At 48.2% G+C, this 20,435-nt stretch overlaps 1 protein-coding gene across 1 annotated transcript in view; it reads right to left on the reverse strand.

The window, feature by feature from the left end:
- Positions 1 to 20,435, reverse strand: part of EFNB1 (ephrin B1) — a 113,494-nt gene that overhangs the window by 58,716 nt on the left and 34,343 nt on the right. The gene's annotated exons all lie outside the window — the stretch shown is intronic.

Consider the following 20,435-nt stretch of genomic DNA (forward strand, 5'->3'; position numbering starts at 1 on the left):
CAACTAGGCCACGCCCACCACACCCACACCCACTTAGCAACTAGGCAGAGAACCCCTTGCTGAATTTTTTGAAGCCCACCACTGGTTTTGCACCAGAACGCTAACATTTCAAAATTCCATTTCATTCTAATTTTCCCCGGAGAAAGTTTGTTTTCTTTACAAAGTTATACGTGAACAAACATAGACTGAGAATCGTGATCTTGAAATACTAGTGAGGTCTCTTAATAGCCTCTGAAGAGAGAAACAGCCTGATGGGTCAACACAAACTGCTGCACACCCGATACCCCACCAACCAGCCTCCATTACACCCACAACTCCCATTTGATTGTCTTGTCATGAAAACAGGAGGCTGCTCAAGTAGAACCAGGAGCAAAGAAACCCTCAGGTGATGTCCAAGCGCTTCAGCTGATGCAATGCGAGGCCACCTGGCTATTAATACATTTGGATGGGCCAATATCTGTGGTGCCAGATCTGCACTGGGTATCAATTGCTCCTGGCCCCTCCCAGGCCTAACGCATCCATGGCTGCTAACTGGGAAGGCCTTTCTTAGCCTTTTGGAAGGGCTGGGGATCTCCTCTTGGCCCCAACTCTCTATATCAAGGATGTTAAACTCAATTTCATTGAGGATCGCCTCGGGGATGTGTTTGACCTTGGGAGGGTGGGGGGCATGGCCAGGCTGGATGTGGCCAGCTTAACTTCATTTTTCTGCCAGCGAAAACGGGATCTCGAGCTCCCTTTCGGCTGTGATGGCCTCCTGCAACCCCTCTGCCAGCAAAAACAGGCTCTCGAGCTCTCTTTCGGCTGTGATGGCCTCCTGCAACCCCTCTGCCAGCAAAAACAGGCTCTTGAGCTCCTTTTCCGCTGTGGTGGCCTCCTGCAACTCCTCTGCAAGCGAAAATGGAGCTCGGCAGAGCCGTACACAGCCTTTCTAAGTTGTGTTTTCACTGAGGCATTTTTCTATTTCCAGGAGGGTGACCTGGGTCAGATCTAAGTACCCCACAGGCCCAATCAGGCCCCCGACCTTGAGTTTGACAGCCCTGGGGAACTATTGTCCTTTTGCAATCCATGAAATTCAACTCCCAGAATTCCTGAGCCTATCATGTTCCAGAGCAGGGGTCCCCAACTTGTGGGCTCTAGCCCAATACTGGGCCCCGGGCTAATCGCCACTGGACCTTCTGAGTAACCAACTGATATGCTCACATGAGTGTCATTGCAAGTGCTCACAATCCCATTTACACAAGAACCATTGCGGGTGCTTTGCAGACCCACCCTTGCAAACATCATGGGCACCCATTCGCATGCATGCATGTGCACATGTGCTTGCCCCTCCCACAAAATCATTCCCTCTTTCCTCTCTCTCCCCACCCCAGGTCACCAACCCAGAAAGGTTGGGAAACTGCTCTAGGAGAGTCTGTTTAGAAGGCCCCATTTTAAATGGGACTGGGTGTGTCTGTGTGCGCGCGCATGCATGTGCCCACCCACCTTTGTGTCAGTCTTGATTCCTGACAACTGCCTGGACCAGTGCGGCATTTTTCAGAAGGGGCTTCTCCTGCCGCCTCCTTTTCAGGGCTGAGAGGAGCGACTGGCCCAAGGTCATCTTGCTGGCTTCGTGCCTAAGGAGGGATTTGATCGATCGATGGTAGATTGCAGGGGATACCACCAATCAGGCCCCAACGTTTTATATATTTTAATATTTTGGAGAAAAAATATGACTGTGCTTAGGAGTTAAGGGAGGGTTTAAAAGAAAACTGCATCCAATTTGAGACTTTAATGTAATTCGCATTGTATGTTCTCTGGGGGGCCTGACTTTTGGTGCACCCTGAATGTATGAATGTATGGAACATGGAAGCGGGGGAAGATGGAAAGTCAGGGAGAGAACACTGAAATGCATAAGCAGGTAAATGAGACAGGTGTGCATTTGTGTGTGGGAGAGAGAGAGAGAGAGTTAATTACATCTTCCAAGGCCTGGGTGTGGAGCTCCAGTATTCTGCAGAGTTACTTGCCACTCCCCAAGATTAGTGCAACTGGCATAAATCATGCACAAGAGCAGAAAAGGGGGGCAGCAGCAGAAACGCAGAGACAGGTAAATTCTGAAAAGCTCCCAATTAGTCAGAATTCGCCTTTCTTATTACGGCAGACCCTAGAATTTGAGGGTGTCGCGCCACAATAGCTCTGCCCAGAATCGCTTCTACTTTCTCTTGCTCTGCCACAGAAAAGGGGCCACCTGGGTGAGTCTCAGCTGGCACTTCATCCCATGTGGACAATAGGAAGGCTGGCTGGTCGTCGGGGTGAGGTTAAGCTGCCTGCCCCTGCTCTCTTATTTATTTATTTTATTGTATCTATTCCACTTCTATGCCACCCAATCCCCGAAGGACTCAGGGCGGCTTGAAAAATAATAATACAAATGCAAAACATACAAAGGATAAGAGAAGTCGAATGTAATCTAAAATTAACCCCATGATAAAACCCATTTATTATCAAAAGACATAATCACATGCCTACGCACCATTCATACAATTTGGCCAGGAAAGATGTATAGTTCATGGCACCTCCAAGCCTGCCGGCAGAGCCAGGTTTTTGTGGCCTTACGGAAGGCCAGTAGGGCAAGAGCAGTATGGATATCGGGGGGGGGGGGGGGGGGGGGGGGGGGGGGGGGGGGAGCTGGTTCCATAGAGCCGGGGCAGCCACAGAGAAGGCCCTCCCCTGCAGTCCCGCCAATCTGCATTGCTTCTTCTAGCACTAAGGACGCCACAGAGGCAGGGTGAGCTTGCAAGGCAGAAGGGCACCAAGCAGGGATGGATTGCTATCACCGGCCACTACCAGTGCACTTGTCACGCATGTTCGCACGCACGCCCCCAGCAGTGTTTTTGCTTCCACGCATGCACAGGAAGCAAAAACACAGCAAAATCTTCTGGGGGGAGGCTCGTGGGCGTGAGTTTACTTCTGCGCATGAAGCAAAAAATAAGAAAAAAGATAGCTGCGCCCATGAGACCACCACTGGAGTGGTCGTGCGCAAATTGCTCAATTTGGCAGCCGCTACTGATGCGCAGTCCAGTACCACACCGCTAGCAACCAATTACCGGCACCAAGGCCTCGTGTGAGTTTCCCGATTTCTCGGCCACCACCTTCTGAATTAGAGAGGCCCTCAACAGAGCCAGATGCTCAGCCAAACCAAGAGATTATGGCTGTTCCAGGAGAGGAGGCCAACCCCACCCTCGCCCCCCATGCACTGGTTTCCTCTTCCCACCTTCAGAGGGAACAATCCACCGGGAACACAATCGGGGTGTCCAAGGGGAAAGCATTTTGAAATTCCCTGATATTTCCCCGACATTTCCCTGTAACTTGCAATCTATTAAGGCACGGTCGTAGATGATGTTAAACCCAACGGCTAAGCCGTGGAGAAATATCGGGAGCTGAGGAAGCAAGTTGTGGCCACAGTTATGCTCATTTTTGCTTGACTCTGCCAGGCAGCGTGATCCGTTGGTTTTTTTAATCATTTCCCCCTGACTTTTAAACATTTTAATACAGTTTGGCTTCCCCCCCCCCATTTGTTTCACGAATTCCCTGATATTTCCCGAACCGCCGATTTTCCTGATAATTCCCTGATTTCCCTGTTTTCCAGGTTTGCTGGACATCCTGACAATCCACTGAGAACAATGCATGACCAGAGCAATCCCCCACCTCTTCCACGTGGCTTCCATACTCCTCTGAGGGCCCACCCACTTCTAGTCCATCCTTTGGGGCAGCACAACTCCGCTGGCGAAGACATTGCTTCAAGAGCCTCGGTGATGCAATGGTTGGAGTATAGTACTGCAAGCTACTTCTGCTGATCACCAGCTGCCAGCAATTTAGCAGATCGAATCTCAGTAGGCACCAGGTTGACTCATCCTTCCACCCCTCCAAGGTCAATAAAATGGGGATCCAGTTTGTTGGGGGCAATATGCTTACTCTCTGTAAACCACTTAGAGAGAGCTGTAAAGCACTGTGAAGGGGTATAAAGTGCTATTGCTATTGCTAGCTGCACCCTGAGATGTCCTCTCTTCTTTGGGCAGGGCCTGAGCCTAGGGCTCCCCACTTCTTCAGGCCCAACTCCCAAGGATGACCACTGGGGAAGAGAGCCCTGCAAGTATCCCACCACCAGCAGCAGCTGCCCAGTTGCTTCAATAGTGAGATTGTGGCATGTAATAAACAAGCCACACTAGCGAGCCCTGGTGGTGCAGAGATTAGAATTGCAGCATTGCAGGCAAACTCTGCCCACAGCTAAGAGATCAATCACGACAGAGCTCAAGTTAGACTTCCATCTTCCCAAGGCTGGGAAAATGAGGAGCCAGATTCAGATTGTTGGGGGCAAAATACAAACAATGCTTCTATATCAGTTGTCTCGGTTGCTGAATGAGTGTGCGCGTGCACTATCACACACGCGCGAGTGCCCACACAGTGCCTGGGAAGGGTGAAAACAGCTTCCTCCATCCCCTGGAGGCCTTTCCACCTTCATTGGGCACAATCCACTGAGAACCAGGCCAATACCTGGACACTGCAGAAACGACCTGTTTCTGAACTTCTGGTGAGCCCAGTAGGCTCATGTTTTACCCTCCCCAGACTCCAAAGGCTTCCCTGGAACCAAGGGATAGCATCCCCAACGGAGGCTCTCTGGAAGCCAAAAACACTCTCCCAAAACCTCTGTGCGAGCCAAAAATCAGCTGACCTGCACACACATGCACATTGGAGCTGAGCTAGGGCAACGGCTCACGTGCCAGCAGATATGGCTCCATGTGCCACCTGTGGCACCCATGCCATAGGTTCACCATCACTGTTCTATAATGTAAGCGACGTAACACCCTGTGGAGCAGTCTATAAGCACAAATGCTATCTTCTTGCTAAATAAGCCGAGGTGGCGCAGTGGGTGGAGTGCAGTACCGCAGGACAATAAAACTAGATCTGCAGGTCAGTGGTTCAAATCTCATCACCGGCTCAAGGGAGATTCAGCCTTCCATCGTTCCAAGGTGGGTAAAATGGGGACCCAGATTGTGGGGGCAATAGGCTGGCTCTGTTTTTAAAAAGTGCTATTGCTAACATGTTGTAAGCCGCCCTGAGTCTAAGGAGAAGGATGGCATTAAAAAATTGAATGAATAAATCAATCAATAAATAAAATTAGTGCTGTCTGCCTGCCCAAGCGGAGACTGGCACAGCCCAGGAAACATCTCAATGAGTGGAATACCCTTTCCTCTATCCAGCTAGGCTGCAATAATGGACACAGGTGGCCTGTCCTCTTAGGTATAATCAAATCACAGACAAAGGTAAATGTATTGGAGAAAGTCCTTGTGTACTGACCGCAAGAGAGAGTTGGGAGCTCTGTTGCTAAGCCACACTGTCCTTAAGTGAGGTGCCACAAGACTGGGACTAGTGACTTCCTGCCCGGCTTCCCCCCATCGCCGGTCGGGAGCCAGCTGTGGCAATCACATGACCTTGGCGTGTTATGACCCTTATAAATGTGAGCCGGTTTTGCAAGTGCCCAAATCGAGGTCACATAACCGGAACTGTTATGGCTATGAGTTCGAGAACAGGCCATGATAATTTAGAAGAGTGGTCGATTGAGTGGTCAGTAAGTACAAAGAGGATTTGCACTAGATAGATATAGCATTTATGTTCACTCAAGCTTTTAATTTTGTTTGAAAGTTTTAATCCCTTTACGACTCTGTAAGTAACTCAAGGTGGCAAATGTAAGTAACTCAAGGTGGCAGTGTTCCCCACAATGACAGCCCTGCGAGGTCGGTTGGCCTGAGAGAAACAGACTGGCCCAAAGTCACCCAACCGGCTTTCATGCTTAAGGCAGGACTAGAACTCACTATCATTATTCATTTGCCTTACTATTTTTCACTTCTTTTCTAATCTTTATACAAAGCTCCTTCCATTGAAAGGGAATAGGATGACGCATATGTACACAGAGGGGTGTGTTTTGTGTGTGTTTGCATGTCTGTGTCTGTGTGTATCTTTGTCCCTCTCTCTAGGACGCTGGCTTGCTCTAGCCTGAGTGCCGCAAAGCAGCTGCCCTGGAAGAGTCACGCCAGGAGAGTGCCGAGTGCGGGTGTTGCTGCCAACCTCCCTCCCCTCTCAGGAGAAGGTGGGTCATGTGCTGCCTTTTGAAAGAGGAAAAGCGAATTCTAGACCAGAAGAAGTTAGAGGATGCCGTAATTCAATTTCGTTGCACAAGACTATTAGGATGCTTCACACAACTGTATTAAAATGGACAGGCAGGGAAAAAAAGATCAGAGGATGAACCTCAAACCAGCCAGATTTTTCTTTAGCCGAGCCGAGCCTCCAATTCACAGCCACATCTGGCAGTTTCTTGGCAGCGGGAGGAAGCGCTGCCCCACTACCACGCCTGGCCCCGAAGGGCTCACCAAAGCTCTCTTCCCGCCCCACCCCTTCCCCAGCCTTGGATCTGCCCGCCGGTGCCTGGCCGAGCCCAGCCAGACAAGATCGGCCGGGTGAGGCAATCGACAGAAGCCAACTCCGACGTCACTGTGTCTCAACGGCTGAGAAGCCCGGCTCTCCGACCCACTTGGGGAAGCCCAGCCAAAGTGGGAAATCTCTGCCTGCCCCAGTTCCTGTGCCGGAAGGGGGTCTCTCCCACCCTCTGCTTCTTGGAAGCCCTGGGCAGATGCAACTCTCTTCCTACCCAAGTTGCTGTACCACAACTTCTCTTTCCCAATCAGCACAGCTCTCCATCTCTTCTCCCCGCACAAACACACGCAAATAAGAAGGGTTTCGGTCACCTATATCATTCCAACATCTGGAACACCCATGGGACAAATATGAACAAGCAAGAAGAGATGAAGGTCATTCCTGACTTCTGACTTCATCTTACAAGAAACTGCTCTGAATAGAGCCCAGGAGCTCCACTTTTAAAAAGAGCAAAACCCTTGTTGGAGCAACAAAGGCAACACAAACACTGATCGTTATGCACTGCCGGTCGCCTCACATTCTGAACCACAGGGTGTCCAGGGGAAAGCATTTTGAAATTCCCTGACATTTCCCTGAAACTTGCGATCTAGTTAAGGCGCGGTCGTAAATGGTGTCATACCAAACGGCTGAGCCATGGAGAAATATCGGAAGCTGAGAAAGCAAGTTGTTGCTCCACCAATGCTCATTTTTGCTTGACTCTGCCAGGAAGTGCGATCCAGGGGGTTTTTTTTACATGATTTTTCCCTGACTTTAAAACATTTTAATACAGTTTGGTTTTTTCCCTGATTTATTCCAGGATTTTTCCATGAATTATTCCCTATTTCCCGAACCACCAATTTCCCTGATAATTCCCTGATTTCCCTGTTTTCCAGGTTTGCTGGACACCCTGGAACCAAGAGACAGCTACACTACTATCCTCAAAAAATGAGGCAGATTTCAGGAAAGGGAAAATGAACATGCAGCCTTGTGTCTCGCGTGACTGTGTTGTCTGGTCAGGTAGTCCTTGACCGTTCATTTAGTGACTGTACAAAAGCACTGAAAAAATGACTTTTAGGACCACTTTTCACATTTATTACCTTTGTAGCATCTCCATGATCAAGTGATCAAAATTCAGGTTCTTGCGGACCGACTCCTACTTATTATTATTATTATTATTATTATTATTATTATTATTATTTATTAGATTTGTATGTCGCCCTTCGCATGACAACAAATCTAATTAATTAAAATTACTACTAAAAATCCCATATATATTAAAATCAGTCAGCCAACTCATTCACAACCACACATTACATCTCATAGTCTTCTGCTGCAATCTGCAATTTAACTGCAACAAACTGCCCCAGAACCGAACTCAACATAGACAAAAGCACAGTGAGGGACTGACTACCTGAGGGAACTCAACGAATACAAATCACCAGGGCCAGACGGACTTCACCCCAAAGTCCTAAAAGAATTGGCAGACACCATAGCGGAACCACTCCTCCTCATCTACCAAATATCCTGGATCACTGGAGACCTACCGGAAGACTGGAAGCGAGCTGACGTAGTCCCCATCCACAAAAAAGGCAAAAAGACCGACCCAGGTAACTACAGACCAATCAGTCTGACCTCTATACCTGGAAAAATACTGGAGAAAATAATAAAAAAACAACTTACCCACTTCCTAGAAACAAACAAGATCATATCCAATAGCCAGCACGGATTCATCAGAAACAAATCATGCCAAACCAATCTCATATCATTTTTCAACACCATAACCAAGTCAGTTGACCAACACAACTCAGTGGACCTCATATACTTGGACTTCAGTAAGGCTTTCGATAAAGTCGACCACAATCTCCTAATCCACAAACTAGAAAAAAATGGAGTAGATTACTACACATGTAGATGGATAAACAGTTGGCTGACCAACCGCACCCAACGAGTTGTCCTCAACGGCACCAAATCCACATGGAAAAAAGTAGACAGTGGAGTACCACAGGGCTCTGTCCTGGGTCCTGTACTCTTTAACATCTTCATCAACGACCTGGACGAGGGAATAAAAGGGGAACTAATAAAATTTGCAGATGACACCAAGCTGGCGGGGGTAGCCAACACCCTTGAGGACAGGCTCAGAGTACAAGAAGACCTAGACAGACTATCACAGTGGGCCCATACCAACAAAATGAGGTTCAACACCGACAAATGCAGAGTCCTCCACCTCGGCAAAAAGAACCCTAGACATACATACAGCGTGGGAGATACCCCACTCAGCAGTAGTGACTGTGAAAGAGATCTTGGAGTCTTGGTGGACAATCAACTAAACATGAGTCAGCAATGTGCAGCAGCAGCCAAAAAAGCCAACTCAATCCTAAGCTGCATCAACAGAGGAATACGCTCCAAGACCAGGGAAGTACTAATACCACTCTACTATGCCCTGGTCAGACCCCACCTGGAGTACTGCATCCAATTTTGGTCACCTCACTACAAAAAAGACATCGAAACTCTGGAGAAGGTGCAAAAAAGAGCAACCAAAATGATTAGGGGACTCGAAACCAAGACTTACGAAGAGAGATTGAGAGAACTGGGCATGGACAGCCTAGAAAAAAGAAGGTCTAGAGGGGACATGATAGCAGTTTACAGATACTTGAGGGGTTGTCACGGTGAGGAGGGGGTCTCTTTATTCCCCAGGGCACCAGAGGGCCGGACGAGGAACAATGGTTGGAAGCTGACCAAGGAGAGATTCAACCTGGAAATAAGGAAGAACTTCCTGACGGTCAGAGCGATCAACCAATGGAACTGCCTGCCAGGGGAGGTGGTGAACTCCCCAACTCTGGACACCTTCAAGAGGAGATTGGACTTCCATTTGGCTGGGGTGCTGTAGGGTTTCCTGCTCAGGCAGGGGGTTGGACTCGATGACCTAACGGCCCCTTTCAACTCTATTAATAAATAAATAAATTAAATAAATAAATAAATCCCAGCAGCTGATTAGGTCCCACAGAGTTGGCCTTCTCTGGGTCCCGTTGACTAAGCAATGTCGTCTGGCGGGGCCCAGGGGTAGAGCCTTCTCTGTGGCAGCCCCAGCCCTCTGGAACCAACTCCCCCCAGAGTTCAGAACTGCTCCCACCTCCTTGCCTTTCGTAAGTTGTTGAAAACTCACTTGTGCCGCCAGTCATGGGGAAATTGACACCTCCCCTTACTACTTGGTTTATGCATGGTTTGATTGGGTTGTGTCATTATTTTATTATAAGGGTTTTTAAATTGTGTTTTAAACATTGGATTTGTACATTGTTTATGATTGTTGTGAGCCGCCCCGAGTTTTCGGAGAGGGGCGGCATACAAATCTATTATTATTATTATTATTATTATTATTATTATTATTATTATTATTATTATTGATCTAATTGCCCCATGCCTGGCAACATAAATGAGTCTTGAGACTCTTGTGAAAGGCAAGGAAGGTGAGGACAGTGCAAATCTCTGGAGGGAGCTGATTCCAGAGGGCCGAGGCAGCCACAGAGAAGGCTCTTCCCCTGGGCCCTGCCAGATGACATTGTCTGGGCGACGGGACCTGGAGAAGGCCAACTCTGTGGGGCCTAACCTGTTGCTGGGATTCAGGCAGCAAAAGGTGGTCCCGGAGGTAATCTGGTTTGATGCCATATAGGGCTTTATAGGTCATAACAACACTTTGAATTGTGTCTGGAAACCAATCGGCAACCAATGCAGGCTGCGGAGTACAGTGCTCCCTCGATTTTCACGGGGGATGCGTTCTGAGACCGCCCGCGAAAGTCGAATTTCCGCAAAGTAGAGATGCGGAAGTAAATTAGGCGTTGAATTGCTTACCTGAACGCCTCTTCTCGTACGGTGAGCGGGTACAGCAGTCACATGGGTTGCTCATGTCCAATCCGGTGGAACTGAGCCTAGTATTAAAAAAGCTTGCCGGATCCGCCCCTTCCCCAGAATTCGCGAATCCATAGACTAGGCTCAGTTGTGAAGCTCTGTAGTGTTCAACTCTCATTGTTAGAGGAAGAAAGATATAGAAAAAGGTAAAGAAGACACATACAAGGGCGGGAAGTGACTGCTGTACCCGCTCACCGTACGAGAAGAGGCGTTCAGGTAAGCAATTCAACGCCTATTCTCCGTACTGAAGGAGCGGGTCCAGCAGTCACATGGGACATACCCAATAGATGGTCCCTAGGGTGGGATTAGCTTGCTATCGTGTGAGATAACGGATTGGAGTACCCTTCTGCCGAAGGCAGCGTCCGCTGAAGCGTAAGAATCAATCTTGTAGTGCCTGATGAAGGAATTTGGTGAGGCCCAAGTAGCTGCTTTGCAGACCTCCTCCAACGGGGCTTGAGTCGCCCAAGCGGCTGAGGTGGCTGCGCTCCTGGTGGAATGCGCAGTGATGTTCCTTGGAACTGAGAGGGAGGCCGACTCATAGGCCTTAGATATAGTCCCTCTGATCCAACGGCCTATTACTGTAGAAGACACTTTGGCCCCCATGACTCTGGGATGATAGGCTACAAAAAGTGCTTCTGACCTCCGAAAAGGTCCTGTGCGTTGGATATATATTCTCAGCGCTCTGGTGAGATCCAGGGTGTGCCATCTAATTGCCAATGGATGGTCTCGTTGGAGGCAGAAGGAAGGTAGGACAATATCCTGAGATCTGTGGAACATGGAACTGACCTTGGGTAAGAAGGTGGGGTCCAGTCGCAAGACTACCTTGTCCTGATGAAATTGACAAAGGTCCCGCCTGATCGAGAGAGCAGCCAGCTCCGAAATGCGCCGGGCAGAGGTAATAGCCACCAGAAAAGCTACCTTAAAGGATAGGTACCTGAGGGACGCCGATTTTAGGGGTTCGTATGGTGCCTGCGTGAGGGAGTGGAGAACCCGTGGCAAATCCCAGGATGGATACCTGTGGACCTTGGAAGGTCTGAGGTTGGCTATGCCCTTAAGGAATTCCTGAACTTCAGGGAAGGATCGGAGAGGCTGTCTGCGGGGACCTCCTAGGACAGATGAAATGGCTGCCAGATGACGCCGGAGGGTGCTGGTGGAAAGTCCTTTATGGAAGCCTTGCATAAGGAAGGAAATAATTCTGTGAATGGGGATGCACAGAGGGGAGATACCTTCCTGTAGACACCACTGGTGAAACTTGGACCACGAGTGGTCGTAGATTCGATTGGTCGAGCCCCTCCTGGCCTTTAAAATGACCTCCACTGAATCTGGGTCATGACCACGCAGTTCTAAATCTCTCCTGATAACAGCCAGGCGGTGAGGTGGAACCACTCCGGGTCTGGATGGAAAGAGGCCCCCTGCCGCAGCATATCCCCCGAAACGGGGAGTCGCCAAGGGTCCTGGACGGACAGCTGTTGGAGATCCGCGAACCAGGGCCGGCGGGGCCAATGAGGGGCGATTAAGATTACTCTGGCCCTCTCGGTGAGGACCTTGTGAATCACGTCCGGGAGGATTGGAATCGGAGGAAATGCGTAGAGTAGGCCTGGAGGCCATGGACTCCGGAGGGCATTGATTGCTTCCGCTCCCGGGGATGGAAATCTGGCATAGAAGCGAGGGAGCTGGGTGTTCGCATTGGTCGCGAAGAGATCCAGGACTGGTAGGCCGAATCTGAGGGTGATTTGATGGAACAGGTCTCGATGGAGGTTCCACTCTCCTGGGTCTATCGTTGCTCGGGATAGCCAATCCGCCTGGACGTTGAGACTCCCGGAGATGTGATCGGCTAGGAGCGACTGGAGATGTTTTTCCGCCCAAAGGCCCAACTTGAGGGCCTCCCTCATGAGAGCCTTGGATCTCGTGCCCCCCTGTCTGCAGATATGGCTTTTTGTGGCAATGTTGTCGGTGAGAATGAGAACGTGCCGGTTGGGAATGCGAGGAGAGAAATGCTTCAGAGCCAGGGAGACGGCTCTTAACTCTAGCCAATTGATTGGCCTGGAAGCCTCCTCCGGGGACCACGTGCCCTGGGCTATCATCCCCTGGGCGTGGGCGCCCCATCCCGATAGACTGGCATCTGTGGTGATGACAAATTGATCCGGGCACCTGAACGGGGATCCTCTGTCCATGGCCGGAGACTTCCACCACTTGAAGGATCTGCGAACACTCAGTGGGATGACAATGCGTCGACTTGAGTTGCTGTGCCCTGATCTCTGAAAAGGCAACAGAAGCCACTGGAGTTCCCTAGCATGAAGGCGAGCCCAGGGAATGATGCCTATGCATGACACCATCTTCCCCAAAAGGGAAGATAGAGTAACTATGGATACTGAAGGATTAGATAAAATGTTAGAAATTAACTCCACTATACTGAGTTTTCTCTCGGGAGAGAGAAAAACCTGGGAGGATTTTGAATCAATAATGGATCCCAGGTGAGAAATGGAAGTGGAAGGTTGGAGGTGACTTTTATCAAAGTTGATGGAAAATCCATGGTCCTGAAGGACAGACATGGTGACAGCAAGGTCTGTTTTCACTCTCTCTAGGGAGTTCCCATGAATTAAAATATCATCAAGATAACATAAAATGTGAATGGGAGACGCCCGGATATAGGCCGCCAGGGACCCCAAGAGCTTTGTAAAGACCCGAGGGGCCGAGGAAAGGCCAAATGGCATCGCTCTATACTGGAAATGCCTGCCTTGAAAGGAAAAACGTAAAAATTTTCTGTGGCATTTGGCTATAGGGATGTGAAGGTAGGCCTCAGTGAGGTCTAAGGAGACCATGAAATCTCCTGAGTGAATGGCGGCCAAAATAGAAGACAGGGAGTGCATTTTAAACTTCCTATATTTGATGAATAGGTTTAGTTTCTTTAAATCCAAAATAGCTCTCCAACCTCCGGAGGACTTTGGAACCATAAATAGGATGGAGTAAAAACCTAGGCCCTTCTGACCGGCAGGGACCGGTTGAATGGCTCTGATGGACAAAAGATGAGAAATGGCCTCCTCCATACGGTTACAATCTGAGGATGACCTGGGAGAAGGGCAGGAAATGAAACGTTTAGGGGGAGGAGAAATAAATTCTAAAAGAAGGCCTGTTTGAACAGTGTCAATGACCCAAGGGTCCTTGGAGGTGAGACGCCAATTAGAGGCGAAATGAGCCAGGCGACCCCCTATGGGAATGGAGGCAAGATTACCATCTAGGTTTCTTTGAAGCCCTGTTAGAGGAAGCTCCCCTTTGGAAACGAAACCCTCTACCCCTGGAGTTCCTGCCTTGGGAACGAAAGCGGGGGGAATACTGACCTGAAGATCTCTGATAGGAAGCCGCTTGATCTTGCTGGCGCCCTGGGCGACGAAAGGACTGCGTTTTGGTAACCTTTTTAGTGGTTGGACCCAAAACCTTCTTCTTGTCCGTGGTCTCCGTGAGGAGTGGATCCAGAAGATCACCGAAGAGAAGGTCGCGCTTTAAGGGGCCCTGGGATAACTGCCACTTTTGGCGAACTCCCGCTTGCCAAGGGCGAATCCATAGGAGTCTTCTTGCCGTTGTAGAGGCTGCAATAGACTTAGCAGAAAATCTAGTAGATTGCAAGGTGGCATCAGCCACGTACTGGGCAGCTGCAAAGACCTTGTTGAAGTCTTGTTGACCTCTCAAGTCATCAGGAGGAATGTGCTGTTGAAGCTGGCGAAGCCACAGCAGCATGGCTCTGGAGAAGAAGGAGGCCGCTGCAGAACTTTTAATGGACCAGGAATCAGCGGTGAATCCTCTTTTGAGCATCAGCTCGATGCGCTTGTCCTCTGGACGGAGGACTTCCTCCGCCTCGCCTGGTACAGCCGCTGCCGAGTGAAGAATCTTGACAGGTTCATCTGGTTTGGGAAAGGAAAGAAGCTCTTCATAGGAAGAGGAGAGTTTATACAACTTTCTGTCCTTGGTAGAGGGATTAAGGCCAGAGGCTGGAAAATCCCACTGTTTGAGTAAGGCATCTTTAAACAATTTAGGCATAGGAATTACCTCGTTATCCTCCTGTTCCTCTGTGAAGTAAGGTAAATTCTCCTCCGGGGGATCAGTGGAAGTGGAGGCTTGTTTCTCCTGGGCCGCTAATCCCGTAGAAATTCTAGCTTTGAGGAGGAGAGATTTGAATAGTTGAGAAGGAAAAATAGTAATTGGAGGAGGAACTTTTATTTGGGATTCCTCATCCTCTGATAAGCCCTGAAAAGGGTCTTCATCCTCCTCTACATCCTCATATTCATCCTGGGAGGATTCTGAATCATCCTGAGTAGGAGCTCTGACCGCTGGGGAAGAACCCAAGGGGCGGGAGGAACGAGAAGGAGGAAGAGGTACAGGAAGCTCATTGATGGAGGAGAGTTTGGCATCAATGGCTTTGGACAACACAGCAAAAATAGATTGGAACTCAGGAGGTAAACTGGAAATATCAGCAGAAATGGCAGAAGAATCCCTAAAGGCCTGGGAGGATCCTGGCTGGGGGGAATCTTCAATAATATCTGGTTCCTCTGGACCTATGCCCCATAGGTTAGGTTGGGGTCTGTCTAGGTTTGGCTCATCCAGAGATAACACAGGGACCCCAGAAGGAGGCAGACTAGAGGCCTCTGGTGGGTCTTGGCTACTGATTACTTGGGCCTGCACTTTTAAACGTTTTGCTGATTTGTCATGGATTTTTTGTAGGGCTAGGTCCCTTCTCTTCTCGGCCCTGGTGACCTTGGTCGAGGGGCGGGCCCCTGGAGAAGAGGAGGAAGAGGCCTGGGGGATACTAGTAATCTCATCGCCTGTAGGCCTGGCCTCTCTGGGACCTTTAGTTGTGCCTCTCTTGGGAAAGGTAGCCATAGTCTGACAATTAACAGAAGACAAGGCTGAGCCAATGACTGAATTAAAAGGAGAAGATTTCAAGGACTTCCCAAGAGGAATGGATCCTGCTTCGAGGCCTCGAAGCTGCTGAAGAGTGAGGACAATCTGGGCAAACCCAGAGTTCGTGCCCCCAAATCCAGCGGGGCCAGCCTCCCTAAACTTAGTAATTAAGTAAACCAAGGCACTCTGGTTGGAGGCTTAGCCGGTGGAGAATTTAGCCTGGGACCCCCAAGGCCCGCTCCCGGATCCACGCGGTGGACTGAGGCCTACGCGGCTGGCAGAAGGCCAACACGAGAGGCCTAGATTTTAAAAAAAGGGCGCGAAGGCCTTCGCGCCGAAAAGATCGCTGCTGAGAATTACTAAAGGGAAAGCGATCGACTAAGTCCAGGAGACTAAAAGGCGTCTCACTCCGCAGGAGGTATATTATAAGCCCTTAAATATTTATATACAGTAGATAATCAAGATTTCAATGGTATAAATACTTGCACTAGGACCTCCAGGCCTAGGGATTAGAAGAATCCACAAGCGGCCGCAGGAATCGTAACCGGCAAAACCGCCGGGGGAAAACGAAACCGCAACTTCTCCCAAGGAAAGAAAGCCAAGCCGCGTTTTTTTCTTTTTTTTCTTTTAAACGGCTGGCGCAATTAGTGCAAGTAATAAAATAAAGACAATAAATCTTACTACTTTTTGAAGGAAAGAACGAAGGGAAGGTGTTAGAAGGTCGAACGAGCTATCACAATACAACCGCAGGATATGCGAACTGAGCGAATTCTGGGGAAGGGGCGGATCCGGCAAGCTTTTTTAATACTAGGCTCAGTTCCACCGGATTGGACATGAGCAACCCATGTGACTGCTGGACCCGCTCCTTCAGTACGGAGAAACACTATTTTTGGCTATGAACAGTATCACAAGTCTTCCCTTAACACTTTAAACCCCTAAACTGCAATTTCTCATTCCCTTAGCAACCATTTAGATTATTATTCACCATGTTTATTTATTAAAGTTTATTTTTAAAAAATTTATTAAAGGGCGGACAAAAGTTTGGCGATGACGTATGACGTCATCAGGCAGGAAAAACCATGGTATAGGGAAAAAAACAGCAAAGTATTTTTTAATTAATATTTTTGAAAAACCGTGGTATAGCCGTTTCGCGAAGTTCGAACCCGCGAAAATCGAGGGACCACTGTATTGGAGAAACATGGGTATATCTGGGAAGACCCATGACCATTCGCGCAGCTGCATTCTGCATGACCTGAAGTTTCCGAACACTCTTCAGAGGTAGCCCCATATAGAGAGCTTTCCAATGTCCTGGGGTCACACAATCACTTTTTGCAGCCTTTCTGAGAAGCGATGCCAATGGGGAAACCAGATTCACTTAACAACCGTTTTATTGACTTTAAAAAAGCTTCAGTGATTCACTTAACAATTGCGGCAAAAAAAAAGTGAAATAGAGAAAAAAAAACCTCAAACGTTTCACTGAAGAACCGAAATGCTGGGTTCAATTGTGGTCCTGAGTCGAGGGCTACCTGTGTAAGAATAAAATTTAAATTCTTTTCAGATGCCTTTTCCTCCCCCCACCCTCCCGCTCTTCTTTTGAGTGGGCTTGTCAATCTCCACCTGTCTTTTGTTTCAGTAATTGCTGCATTTGTTCTCCTGTTGTTTTTTTAGTGGTTATGTGAGAGGTAATTCTCACCAAGCCCAGTTGCTGAGACAAAGAGCAGAATTTTGCTATTCCATTGCGCCCAAAATCTCTGTTTTACAAATGTGTACAACAAAATGTTGTACAAATTCACCGAACAAAGCACAGAAACCACAACCGCTTTGGTGCTTTGGTGTCTTCTTCTACTATTTCACTCGGAGCAGGACGTCAGCCAGTCCAAACGTTATCACAGGATCAGTCAAAAGTATGTGTGTGTGTTTGTGGGAGGGGGGCTGTTTGGGTGTGACCTTCATCTGGTGAAGCACAGATGGAGGCAGGAAGAACAAGTCAGCTCTTTCATCATACTAATTTTATATTTTAACAAAAAAAACCACCACCCCACACATACAACAATCACCTTTGTCTCCTGCATGAAAGGAACACACAAGTCGGTCGAGGCTGTTTTGATGGGAGACGGTCCTACCAAAAGGTGCAAAGAGGCCACCCTCAATTTTTGAAGGACTGGCCATTCACACGGAGATGCAATTCTTTCCAATAAACCGTTTGTGAATTCACACACACACACACATGCATGAAGACCGTTTTGAACTTTCCAGAGATCATATACAGTGGTACCTCTACTTAAGAACTTAATTTGTTCCGTGACCAGGTTCTTAAGTACCGTAGAAAGGTTTGTAAGTAGAAGCAATTTTCCCCATAGGAATCAATGTAAAAGCAAATAATGCGTGCAAACCCATTAGGAAAGAAATAAAAGCTCGGAATTTGGGTGGGAGGAGGAGGAGGAGGAAGAAGAGGAGGAGGGAGACAGTCACTGCCCAGAGCGAAGGGAACGTTTCTTTTCTCTTGGCGCTGGCAGAGGTTTATTCCCACTCCAAGCGCCCAGAGAAAGGAAAATGCTTTGTTCGCTCTGGACTGTCAAAGCCGCCTTAAGTGCCACAAAAAGGCTCCTCTGACAGCCCAGAAAAGCCCGAGGTGGCCGGGATTAAAGGGGGAATGGCAGGAAACTGGCCGGCCCTTCATGCTGCTCTCAAATTTCCTGGGAAATTTTTCCAGGCTCGGGTTCTTAAGTAGAAAATGGTTCTTAAGAAGAGGCAAAAAAATATTGAACACCCAGTTCTTATCTAGAAAGATTCTTAACTAGAGGCATTCTTAGATAGAGGTACCACTGTATAGATTTAGCAGGAGCCACATGTACGGATTGAGTGATTATGTGACCCAATGGAGTGATTATGTGCTATGAAGTCACCGTGACTCCTAGCAACCGTATAGATTATCTCTTGTGATTGTTTGTTTGGCTTCTTCAAGTCATTGTTTACTCCAGGCAACGGCAATTGCCTGCAGCTTCTTGCCAAGATTTCAAAACATGTTTTCCATTCTCGGTTTCCTAGGGCTGAGCGTGAGTGACTGGCTGAATAACATGTGAATTGGAAAAAAAAGAAAAGAAGGTCCTGTGTGAATGGAAGGATGAAGTATCTTTGCACAGAAAAGGCACAACTAGAAGTCCAACAAGCAGGTAGGGAATACCTTACATGTGGAGGAATGCAACAACAGGTATGTCCAGTTTAATAAAAGAAGGACCAAGGATGATGTGATAGCAGTCTTCCAATAGTTGAGTGACTGGCCCATAAAAGAGGGGGGTCAACTTATTTTGCAAAGCACCAGAAGGCAGGACAAGAAGCGAAGGATGGAAACCATCATTTTACCAACCTTGGAAGGATGGAAGGCTGAGTCAACCTTGAGCCTACTGAGTTTCGATCTGCCAAACTGCTGGCAACCGATGATCAGCAGAAGTAGCTTGCAGGACTGCACTCTAACCACTGCACCACCAAGGTTCTACTACGAACCTAGTTCCTACTCAGTTACAGGACCAATTCAGGCCACACATGGCCATCCTCAATTGAAAAAGGTGCTAATTTCCCATATGTGAGTCTCAGCCCACAATCCCCCACTGGGTGACTTGTAAATATCCACACCATCTATCAGCATAACAGGGTGAGGGGTTTCGATGCAAAGGAGAAGCCCCGTGGAAAAAATCCAAGCCATTTGTCATGGGAGGCCCTCACATCACCCTGAGCCCCGACCTCCAACAGCTGCCCCTCTGCTACAAAGGTGAAGAAGCAGCCAACCTTGTGTCCTGGAAGAGACCAGGGCAACCATATGGCTAAAAGCACCAACACAGAGCCCCCTCCCTTGGAATGAGCCCCAATTCCCTCGATCCCCACCCAGGAAGGCTGCCTAGAAATAGCTGCGCTCCAAAGGCAAAACTCATTCTATGTATTTACTTAATTCAAACATTTATATAGCCGCCCAGCTTGTGCCAAACTCTAGGCAGTCTCACAACCGAGAGATAAAATAAGATACGTTTACCATTAAACAATATTGAAATGTAAGGCACCCACAGCAAAGGTCAAACAGCGATCAAATGCCCTTTCACAAATTCAGGGAGGCGATCCCTTTTATTCCAGGTACGGCCAAAATGTAACCTTCAGCCACTTTGCCATGGCCAGGCTTCTAAAGATGCTGAGAATTGTAAACTCTGGAGCTGCACTGATTGTTCTAAGCATGAAGCTGAGAGAAGTAATGGGTGAGCAGTGTGGTCGGGCGGTAGGAAAAGCAAGTAGAATGCTTGGCTGCATAGCTAGAGGTATAACAGGCAGGAAGAGGGAGATTGTGATCCCGCTATATAGAGCGCTGGTGAGACCACATTTGGAAAACTGTGTCCAGTTCTGGAGACCTCATCTACAAAAAGATATTGATAAAATTGAACGGGTTCAAAGACGGGCTACAAAAATGGTGCAAGGTCTTAAGCATAAAACTTATCAGGAAAGACTTAATGAACTCAATCTGTATAGTCTGGAGGACAGAAGGGAAAGGGGGGACATGATCAAAACTTTTAAATACGTTAAAGGGTTAAATAAGGTTCAGAAGAGAAGAACAAGGGGGCCCAATCCTGGGGGGAAAGATCAGAAGCAACATGAGAAAATATTAATTTACTGAAAGAGTAGTAGATGCTTGGAACAAACTTCCAGCAGACGTAGTTGGCTAAATCCATAGTAACTGAATTTAAACATGCCTGGGATAAACATATATCCATCCTAAGATAAAATACAAAAAAATAGTATAAGGGCAGACTAGATGGATCATGAGGTCTTTTTCTGCCGTCAGTCTTCTATGTTTCTATGTAATTTAGAACGAAGGAGAAATTTCCTGACAGTCAGAATGGTTGAACAGTAGAACAGCTTGCCTCCAGAAGTTTTCAAGGCCCAGACACTGGAAGTTTTTAAGCAGATGTTGGATAACCTTTTGTCTGAAGCAGTGTAGATTTTTCTGTCTAAGCAGGGTGCTGGACTAGAAGACCTCCAAGGTCCCTTCCAACTCTATTATTATTGTTGTTGTTGTTGTTGTTGTTACTGTTGTTATTATTATCTTTTCTTGGCCTGGAAGCCACTGCCAACCCCTCACCCTCCCAAGAGTTAAAATCCCCTTGGGAGAAGGAGGGAGGACCCCAGGCAGAGCCCCCCCCTCTATGCTC

The sequence above is a fragment of the Erythrolamprus reginae genome, chromosome 8, assembly GCF_031021105.1.
Source record: "Erythrolamprus reginae isolate rEryReg1 chromosome 8, rEryReg1.hap1, whole genome shotgun sequence".
Classification (NCBI taxonomy): Eukaryota; Metazoa; Chordata; class Lepidosauria; order Squamata; family Dipsadidae; genus Erythrolamprus; species Erythrolamprus reginae.